This window comes from Notamacropus eugenii, chromosome 3 (assembly GCF_028372415.1).
Source record: "Notamacropus eugenii isolate mMacEug1 chromosome 3, mMacEug1.pri_v2, whole genome shotgun sequence".
Lineage (NCBI taxonomy): Eukaryota > Metazoa > Chordata > Mammalia > Diprotodontia > Macropodidae > Notamacropus > Notamacropus eugenii.
Window position 1 is genome coordinate 388657326 of NC_092874.1, and position 10472 is coordinate 388667797.

Genomic DNA, 10472 nt, shown 5'->3' on the forward strand with positions numbered 1-10472 from the left:
CAGTTTTTTGTTTTTTTTTATAGATGAGGAGACTGAGGTGAAGTGGTGTTAAGTGGAGGTATTTGAACCCAGGACCTCTCACTTGGGGGCAGCTAGGTGGCTCAGTGGATAGAGCCCTGGGCTTGGAATCAGGAAAATTAATCTTTATGTGTTCAAATCTAGCTTCAGACACTTACTAGCTATGTGACCCTGGGCAAGTCACTTAACCCTACTTGCCTCAGTTTCCTCACCTGTAAAATGAGCTGGAGAATGAATGGCAAACCACTTCAGTATCTTTGCCAAGAAAACCCCAAAATAGAGTCAGGAAGAGTCAGACACCAGTGAAATGACTCAACCACAACCTCTCATTCTAGAGCCAATGATCTTCTTCCTTGGCTGTTGTCTTTAAGCCTAGACAAGGAATCAAGAAGCTCCTTAGGTATCTTTAATATTTCACAGAATCACAGAAGCTCAGTTGGAAGGGATGTTGAGGGCCATCCAACAGTTCAGTCTCAATTAGTGCCAATAAATGAATCCCCTGAAGAGGTTGATTATATTCAAATTAGTACTATTTGAAATTATGATTATATGAAATACGAAATATTGGGTTCCAGACCAATGGAAATATACAGGGCAATCTTGAGCAATGTGACCACTTCAGGGAAATTTGTTATTCTTGCTAATTGGGACCTTGCTATAGTCCAACTTGTACCTGGAGGATTCCTTCTCTCAAGATCCCCAGTGGCTGGTCCTCTGACCTTTGCTTGGAAAGCTCCAGTAAAGGGGAAACCACTACCTCAAGAGGTAGCGTGATCGTTATAGCTCCACTTGTTGAGACTTTTTTCTTCCATTTTCTGATATCAGATTTCAGTGTACTCTTGGTAACTTCCACACAATGCTTATGGCTCTGCCCACTGGGGACAAGCGGAATAAATCTAATCCATCTTCCAACAGGCAGTTCTTCGGATATTTGAAGATAATGATTGTGGTCCTGAGTCTTTTCTTCTTCATGTTAACCCTCCCCAGTTCCCTAAATGATCGTGAGAAGACCCTTTGCTATCTTGGTATCATCTGGATGCTCTTCAACTAATTCTGCCTAAAAGTCGGTACCCAGAACTGAACACAGTGCTGTTATTATCCCCATCTTACATTTGCAGAAACTGAGGCAAACAGAGGTTGGACTTGTCCAGGACTACACAGTTAGTAAGTCACTGAGGTCAGATAGTAAGCTGTGTTCTGTCCACAGCATCACATGCACCATTTAGAAAATATGACATGTTTATAATAATAGTTAGTATCTGTATAGCACTTCAGAAATGTGAGATGCACAAATTTAGAGACATCTCCACTCCAAATGTTCATGTGGACTACCTGAACCTAACCCATGATGGAGTCTTCCAAGCTCATCTGGTCAGCCACTGTCAGACACGCTGCATCTTGACCTCAACAAGTGATGTCATTTTGGTCCTCTTCCAGAACAAAGGACAGTAATAACACTCGAAGTTGTGCCTTAAAGTGTTGTATGAAATATGTACATATGATATATGTGTATATATGTATATGATGCTGTTGCATCGTGTCCAACTCTTTGTGACCTTGTGGACTATTCTGTCCATGGGGTTTTCTTGGCAAAGATATTCAGGTGGTTGTCATTTTCTTCTTGTTAACAGAGACTAAATGACTTGCCCAGGGTCACACAGCTGGTTAGTGTCTAAAGCTGGATTTGAACTCAGGTTTTCCTGACTCCAGGTCTAGCACTCTATCCACTGAGCCATTTAACTGTCTCAAATTCCATATGCATGTGTGTGTGCATGCTTGTATATATGTATATGTGTGTATATATTGTGTATATATGTAGATACATGTATATGTGTGCATATGCATACATGTCTGCTATGTACATATATACACATATATGTACACATAAACATATATACATATAAATTTGCTTTCTATATATCATTGCTATTTGGTCTTCACAACAGCCCTTTGATAGCGGTGCTGTTATTATCCCCATTTTATAAATGAGGAAACTGAGTCTGAGAGAAGGGCTAAATGCCTTTCTCAGGTTCACAGAACTAATAAGTTTAATCCTGGGGCAAGGTTAAAAACCAGCCCTTCTTGGCCCTAACTGCAGAGCTTTGTCCACGCTCCCACCTAGTCACCTGCACCTGTGCATAATTCAACCATTCAGCGGTCAGTACTATAGAAGGCTAGTCAGGGTAGATACATAAGCGTGGTCTGGGAGTTTTCAAGGAAGAGATCACCAAAGGGGGAGCTGCACTTGGAAAATGGGTAGAATTCAGACAAATGGGGAGGAAGCAGGACAGAGCAGGGCACTGACTTTGGCACCTCTCCGTGGCTCCCCATGTGGCCGGGTAGCATTCTTCCTGCTGGCTTCAAGCTTTGGGGAGAACAGTGAGGGGTTCTGCCCCCAGTCACCAATCCCCAAAGCATGACTTTTAAAAGAATTGGGAGTGGGAGCCGGAGGACAATGCAAAGGGATGCGAACTTTGCAACCCTTTCCTCTTCCTCTTGTGACATTATCCTTATATTACCTAACTCCAGCAGTGTCCTAGAAGGAGAATTTTCCTCAGTCTCCTGAGAACTGGTTTTCCAGTCCTGGTTGTATCTTTCCTTCTGACCCTTGGTACCTCCAGAAATGTATTCTTCAATTCCATACAGGGTAAGAATATCTGTACTGTCGTAGTGGGTTGTGAAGAATTTGAGATCTCTATTTTTTTTTGTCCTTCATGAACAGAAGGACTGAGTTTTGCAGTCCAACAGGCCCCTTGCCCTTGGATTTAATCCAGTGACAAACGTCCTTGAGTCCTCTCCATCCTTTCTTGCCTTATCCACTCTTGTCCACCCACTAGTGCTTTAGAATGATTAGCTCTACTCCCTGGATTGGCCCTGAATGAATCTCTGTCCCTTCTCCTTGGATAATGAAAAAGTTAAGTGGTCCCATCAGTCAAACACGTAATGTAATAGTAGATGACAGACTTCTTAACCAGTCTGGGAAGTTATCTGACACTCAGCTTATGTCAAGCTCAGTTCCCCAGGATGCTCAACCCCTTCTCTGTCTTTAGAGTGCTGTTTGGGAGTTGAGATTCAGTCTTCTCCCAATAGGCTCCAAGGTGAGGTCACTGGAGAAGTGGAAAGAGTGCAGGATAGAGGGTGGGGAAGGGAAACTAACTCTGGGGTTGAGGCGTCAGGGGATTAGTAATACTTCAAATGACATCACAAAAGAAAGAGGTGAGTATGGATTCCTATTACCATTCTCCACAAAGGATTGTCTAGAATATTGAAGACCTGAATTCTATTTCCCACTCTACCTTGACCTGTAAATGGGATATTTACATAAAGGTAAAAGGGGTTGGAGCTAAACCCCCTAGTTGGAAAATATCTTCCAATTCTGACATCTATAATTCTATGACTTCCTTTATAAACTGTAGAGTCATGGAGCTGTAGAGAAATGCCCCTGATATGGGACTAATAATTGTAGAATCACATGCAATTTAGGGCTAAGTGGGACTCTTAGAAATCAGCTGGGCTAAGCACCTCATTTTACAGGTAAGGAAACTGAGACCTAGAGAATTAGAGTAGCTTATCTCAGGGTCATACCTTCAGTAAGTAGCAAAGCTGGTGTATAGGGTGTTCAGGGAGGACTAGCACCTCTGGTGTGAGGGCTTGCTGAGCCCTATTCAGGGCTGCTCATCTATCATTAGTATCCACCTGGCATCCAGCTCTCACCTGTGGCTCTAAGAATATGAAATGACCATAACCCAGTAAACCATCTTGGCAGGCAGGCTAGATCAGGTTGAGGGTAACCAAAAGGGCTCAAATCCTTTGGTGAGTTAGGATGATATCTACTTCAAGCTTGTGAAAATTTCCCTAGGCAGAACAGGTGGATGAGAACACTTTGTTCCAATAGCCATGAAGGTGTCTGAAGCAGGTGCTGTGGAATGCTTGGAATTTGGTCAGACATCAAAGACACCAAGGTCATCCACTGCATCCCCGGGCCATAACTAGTCATCTTGACTTTCATCCTGCTACTGGACTTGGATCACTCTGGAAGAGAGAGAGGCTGACAATTTTGTGCAACTCTGCCTCACTTAAATCCAGTTCAAGCACGAGTCAAGACACAGCCCGGGAATGCCATTGATCTTCAGAAATGAAGGACAAATGACAACAGCCACACAGTTGGGATTCAAATCTAGGTCTTCTGACTACAAATCCAGCATTCTTTCCACTACTCCATTCTGCTTCCTCCTTAAGGTGTCAAACTTGTTTATCTACAGGAGCTGGTTATTGGATCCACCAAATACAAGGAAGAATCTCAGAGATGCCTGGGTACAAATGGCTCAGCCCAAGCCTTACTTAATAGCTGCATTGTCTAATAGAAAGAATGGTCTTTTGTGTGTCCAAAGGAGAGAGAAAACAGGTCGAGAGTATTAACTGCCCTTGAACTCTGGGAATCCCAGGGGCTTTGTCAGATGAGATCTTGGGATAATAGATTTGTAACTGACGGGGAACTTAGGACCATTTAGTCAAATCACAAATGAGTAAATGGAAACCCAGAGAGGTTGCACGCAAAAGGCCATACTGGTAATAATCATAACTAACTTTTATTTAGTGCTTTCCATGAATTATCTCTTGGGAGGTAGGCACTATTATTATCATCATTTTGCAGATGAGGAAACTGAGGTTGAACGAAGTTAAGTGATCTGCTCTAAGTCATACAGCTAGTAAGCATCTGAGATAGAGTTTGCATTCAGGTCCTTCTAACTGCAAGTCCAGAACTCTACCCACTGTGCCACTCAAATAACAGTCAAGATTCAAACCTAGGTCCTTTGACTCTGAGACCAGTGCTCTTTCCATTGTACTACCTATAATGTACACATGCCATGCAGGCAGGCATATACATATGTATTTACTTCCTATTATGAATTCTCTTACCCTATTAGATTGTAAGTTCCTTGAGTGCAGAGGCTGTCATTCTTTTTCTTATTTGTATCTTCAGCACTTAGCACAGTGCCAGAGACATGGGAGCTCAACAAAGGCTTGATTGTATTGAATGAATATATACACATACATTGGGGCAGCTAGGTGGTACAGTAGATAAAGTGCCAGGCCTGGAGTCAGGAGAACCTGAGTTCAAATCAGACCTCAGAAACTTACTAGCTATGTGACCCTGGGCAGGTCATTTAACCCTGTTTGTCTCAGTTTCCTCATCTATAAGATGAGCTGCAAAAGGAAATGGCAAAACACTTCAATATCTTTGTCAAAAAACAAAACAAAATCCAAAATGGGTCACAAAGAGTTGGACACGACTGAAAACAGCCAAGCAAATGTATGTATTGATTTGCAAAGCCTTAAAACCAATATGAATATCAGGTTTTATTATTTATCTATTTGGTCCTTTATGCCTGCATACCATTTTGGAGGGTTTATGACGTAAGAGACAAATTGATTCTCTCCGATTACCTCCCTTCATTCACTAGATGCCTATTGTCACTTTGGAACTCTTTCCTCTAAATTCCCAGAGTCCTTCGCAATCACTCCCAGGCCTTTTGAATGACAGACAAGGTTGGCTGGTCCCCAGCTCACAGGGATCAATTCTGCTGCCTTCTGGTTAAACAACTTGGTTACTTAGAGAGATGGAGCAAAATTTTGCTGAGAAATCAGATTTCCTACAGTAGTAGAAATCACCAGATCTAGCCTTAGGCTTAAATAGACCTTACTGAAATAGTTTCCTAGTGGGAGATTCCTGAATATCCATGGCAGGGACCTCGCTCTTGGACCCAAGATTTTCCCTTTTATTAATACTCTACCTGCATTGCTCTCTGAGAACCAACTTGAAGTATGGGATCCCCATGACCTTTGCCATCTCCAAGCATGTTTGCTTTCAATATCTGCCATAACCCAAGCTGGGATCACTTCATTCCTTTCTTCTGCTTCAGCTGATTTTTCTCAGTGCCTAGTTCTGGTGCCCACTCCCTCTTTCCCTTCCTCTAGGAGGCCCCAATCAGGCATGAATGTATCCTTATAGAGTACAAGAAACTTCTCAAAGGGATATGGGGTATATTTGGAAATAACTACATTATCCTATTGAAGAGGAGGCCCAAGGTAATAGATAGAGCCAGCCTCAGAACCAGGCAAGAGCTGGGTTCCAGAGCAGCCTCTCACCCCTACGGCCTATGTGACCCTGGGGTAAGTCACTCAATCTCTGTGCTCTGGGTACCTCTCCAAGAGCTGTGGAGAAGGTCCCCAACTGCATTCATAGAGGGAGCTTCCTCTACTGCAGCACAATTTTCTAGAACAATGAAATAACAAGTTAAATCCCTATTCCCTATCTCCTATCCCACTGAAATATTCCAAAAATAGTAGTACTTGTAAGAAAATGCTATGTACCTACCAAAGTTTTCTTCATGAGAAAGTAATTAATGTCTTAATTTTATTTCATTGCTTATGAGTCAATGCATGGTAAACTCTAGAATTGATTTCTTTTCATATTAAATAGGGAATTGGGGAAGGTTTACTGAAAGCCAAGGGATATGAGGATCAAAAAAAAAAACAGTTGGGAACCTCTACCTTACCACATCCAATCCATCTCAGGTTTAAGCAAAGATATTTTTGAAAGTGACTACCAATTCAGAAATGATATACGGGGAGAAAGTAATTCAAAGTGTGTGTAAAAAGTTCTCTTTCCATATAAATGAGTAGCTTTTAGTGTGTGAGTCAATCCTATCTCCCTACTGCTTTTCTGGTCACTTCTTGGCTCCCATGATATTTCCTTACTGGTTGGGAGCCCACTATCCAAGTACTGCTCCATCATGGCCCCCAAATAGAAGGACACGTGCTCCATAGCTGAATTGTGACTGGTCTATCTCTATGCTCTTGCTCAAATTCACCCCTCCATTGCATTGGCTTCCTATTACCTCCAGGATAAGACACAAACTTCTTTGTTTTTTAAAGCCCTTCATAACTTGTCTACGTGCTACTTTCCATGTCTACTTGTACTCCTTTTCATATACTATATGGTCCAATGAAACTGGCCTTCTTATTATCCCTCATACACAGAGTACCCCATTTCCCATCTTTATGCCTTCTGCATAGATGGCTCAGTGGATAGAGAACCAGGTCTAGAGTCAGAGAGACCTGAGTTCAAATCTGGCCTCAAATGCTGTGAAATCCTGGGCAAGTCATTTCCCCCTGTTTGCCCCAGTTCCCTCATCTGTTAAATGATCTGGAGAAGGAAATGGCAAATCACTGGGGTATTTTTGCCAAGAAAACCTCAAATGGGGTCACAAAGAGTCAGTCATGATTGAAAAACAACTAAGAAAATGAGTAAATTGGGTAAGATGCCTCTAAGGTCCCTTCTAACTCTGAATCTCTATGAACTTATGGTCTCTTCTGTCCCTAAGTGACCAACAGAAGTAATAAGGGCTTATTATAGTCTCACCAACTCCCAACTTGTAATAAGTATGGCGGCATGAAAAAATGGAATGTGGAGGGAATGCTGGCCTGAGAGCCAAGAGATGTGGGTTCTAACTCCAGCTCTAGCATACACGAACTGTATGACTTCTCTTTTTAAGGCCTCATTTTCTCCCTCTGTGAAATAACTGAGTAGGACTTGGCTATCTTCAACCCTATAGGAAGCCCTTGACCCAGAGGAGTTAGATTTTGAGGCAGGGAAATTACAACACACAGATGACTAGTAACACAATGCTAGGCACCAAGTAGATGTTTTCTAAATCCTTGTTGAATCTCAGGTCTTACACACAAAAATGGGATCCAATCTCTCAACCACTGGAACACTTTGAGCAGGAAGTTTCCTCAAATCATTTTATTTTGGTCCCCGGCCAACCAGGCTTCCTCATTGCAGGGCTTTAACCTGGGAGTCCAAGCCCACTAAAGAATTCAGAACTTTTATATACTGAGACCCTGGTTATTAGTACTCTGGAACTTGGGTCCTAGATTTAGAGCTGGAAGAGCCTACATTTTTCAGATTAGAGAAGGGAGACACTGAGCTGGTAAGTGACTTATCCAGAGTCACCCAACCAGGTTGTGTCAGTCAGAGCTTGTATCTGGTCTGCCTGGTGCCAAGCTTGACTTTCTATCTACTACATGACAGTGTCTCTTCTTGGCTGTTGTAATACTATAATCTCCACCCCATCATCAACTACCCCATAAGGATGGATCCTGGGGGTCCCCACCAAGGGGACCACCAGAAAAGGGAACTAAATGTCCATTGCTGGGTTTTGCTGTTGTTAAGTTTAAAATATGTGCAAGATACTTCCTTTCTCCATAGATAAAGGTAGGGGATGAGGATAAAAATAGTTACATATGCTATCACCTTTGTTCACTGTATCAATTGATTGTGTTTAATTATTATTATTTTTTTTGCTCCTTGTTTCAAGAAATGGGGCAGGTCAAGGAATATATATTAGAAAATGATTATGGTAAAAAACATGCCATCAAAATTATGAGATATATTTTGGTAGCTTAAGGGAGAAAATGAAGTTCAACAAAAAATATGTTAATTTGTATGAAATTATAAGGAGTATATAATATAGTAGGAAAGAGAGATAGAGGGATGAGGAGGAGGGAAAGGAGAAAGAGAGAGGGGGAAGAGGAAGAAAAGAGACACAGAGAGAGAGTGAGAGAGAGAAAGAGAGAGAGAGGGAGGGAGGGAGAGAGGGAGGGAGGGAGGGAGGGAGAGAGACAGAGACACAGAAACAGACACAGAGAAAGAGACGGGGGGGGGGGGGGGGGCGGGGGGAGGGAGGGAGGGATGGAGGGAGGGAGATTTGAGCCCCTTTCCCAGTTCCCTAAGCCTGGATTCACAATAACTAAATGTCCCCATTTTGTGGGGTCCACACCATGTATTGAGTTCAGGGGACAGAGGAGAGTGGGAGTTGAATTAGAGGCTGGGAGCCAACCTGGGCCCAGTCCCTCCTGCACTATACTTCCCAGGATCGCCAGACAACATCTGGAAAAGTATGGGATTCTCCAACAAATCCTCAAGAGTATCTCAGGTTTCTCTGCTCCCCAAGGAGTTGACCATCCCCCTGCCCCAGCCTTCTCATTTTGCTCTGATGTCCAAACAAACCATAAACACATGAAAGCCTGAGATGTCCATCTCCCCCATGGTTATGACAGGCCTACTGCTGGGGAGTTTCCTCAAAAGGGTGGGGGGAGGGGAGGCAGGGGTGTGCCCAGAGTAACAGCATTTCCAAGGGAATGAAATAAGACATGATATGACCTCTCTGGGGCCTGAAGCAGCAATTTCTGAGGGACAACGTTGGGTGCCCCAGATCACAAGTAAGGAGATTTCAGATCACAACTGAGTTCAGGCACCTCTACCTTCAGTGTCAAGTCAAGAACCCATATTTATTAAACACTATAAATTGGGTTCATTCTACATACATTAAGCAGCTATTATGTGCCAGGTACAGTGCTAGGTGATGTCTATCTGAGACAAAATGAAAAAGTGTCTGTCTTCAAGATACCTTGCCCTGGGGTGGGGGCAGAATATAATAAATAGAGATGCAAATATAACAGGGACTGGCAATTGGGGGAGCCCAGGGGACTGGTAGCATGGAATGTGCCTAATATTCTCAGCCTGCTGCACATCTGTACAGAGGTTTCAGAGCCTGCTTTGGGAAATATGTGGTGATGAACAATGAAGGGGAGTGGTGCTCCTCCCTGAATTCAGAGCATGCACAGGTGTCTTTTAATTGTTTCCTATCAGCATACTAAAGGGTGATGAAAAGCCTTTTAATTGGCTGCTGAAATGAGACAGGGTGCACTTATAAAAGGCATGAACAAGTGAAGGTTCCCTCAATTCCCTGGTGGCTTTTTAATGAAAAGGCAGAAAAATCACAGTGGGTCTCTGGATGGGGGAGGGACCTCTGGCTCTCTCTCTCCCACCTGGGCTGCCATGCGACTGTGAATACATGGGGCCTTTATTTCTTCACCTCTTCATTTATTCTTTTCCTGATATTAGGTGAATGACTCCTAGAGATGGAGCAGAACACGTCAAGAACTTGTAAATTTCAAAAGCTTGGAATAGCCATCAGGGGGTCAGCAACTGAAGACGATGATAGGGCCTGTTGGTGGCTGTAGCCACCAAGAAGTGTGAAGTCAACTCTGAGGAGTGACCTCTTTGACCCATTCTAACAGTAAATCAACCTCAAAGACAAGAGATCATGTTCTTCAAGTAAAAGAATTCCTCACCCAGAAGTGAACTTGGTGGGAAGAATGTTTGTAGCAATAACCTTAAGTTTGAACTCACTTTACCCAAAAACTGAGGTGATAGAAGAAAGTGTGCCCTCCAAAGACTGGGCTTCTATTAGCCAGTTGATGTTACACTTGCATATGTACTTATTATATTGCCAAGTAGAATATAAGCTACTTGAGGGCAAGGAGGTTTATGTACTCTGTATCTGCTCAGTAAATATCCTTCTGTAAAAGCTAATGGTATTAAC

At 42.9% G+C, this 10472-nt stretch overlaps 1 long non-coding RNA gene across 1 annotated transcript; it reads left to right on the plus strand.

Moving 5' to 3' along the window:
- Nucleotides 1-3333: 3333 nt before the first annotated feature.
- On the plus strand, nt 3334-10227 carry LOC140531696 (uncharacterized). Its single transcript, XR_011976405.1, has 2 exons — nt 3334-3552; nt 9992-10227. It is a non-coding gene; the product is annotated as an uncharacterized lncRNA (long non-coding RNA).
- The last annotated feature ends 245 nt before the right edge of the window (nt 10228-10472 follow it).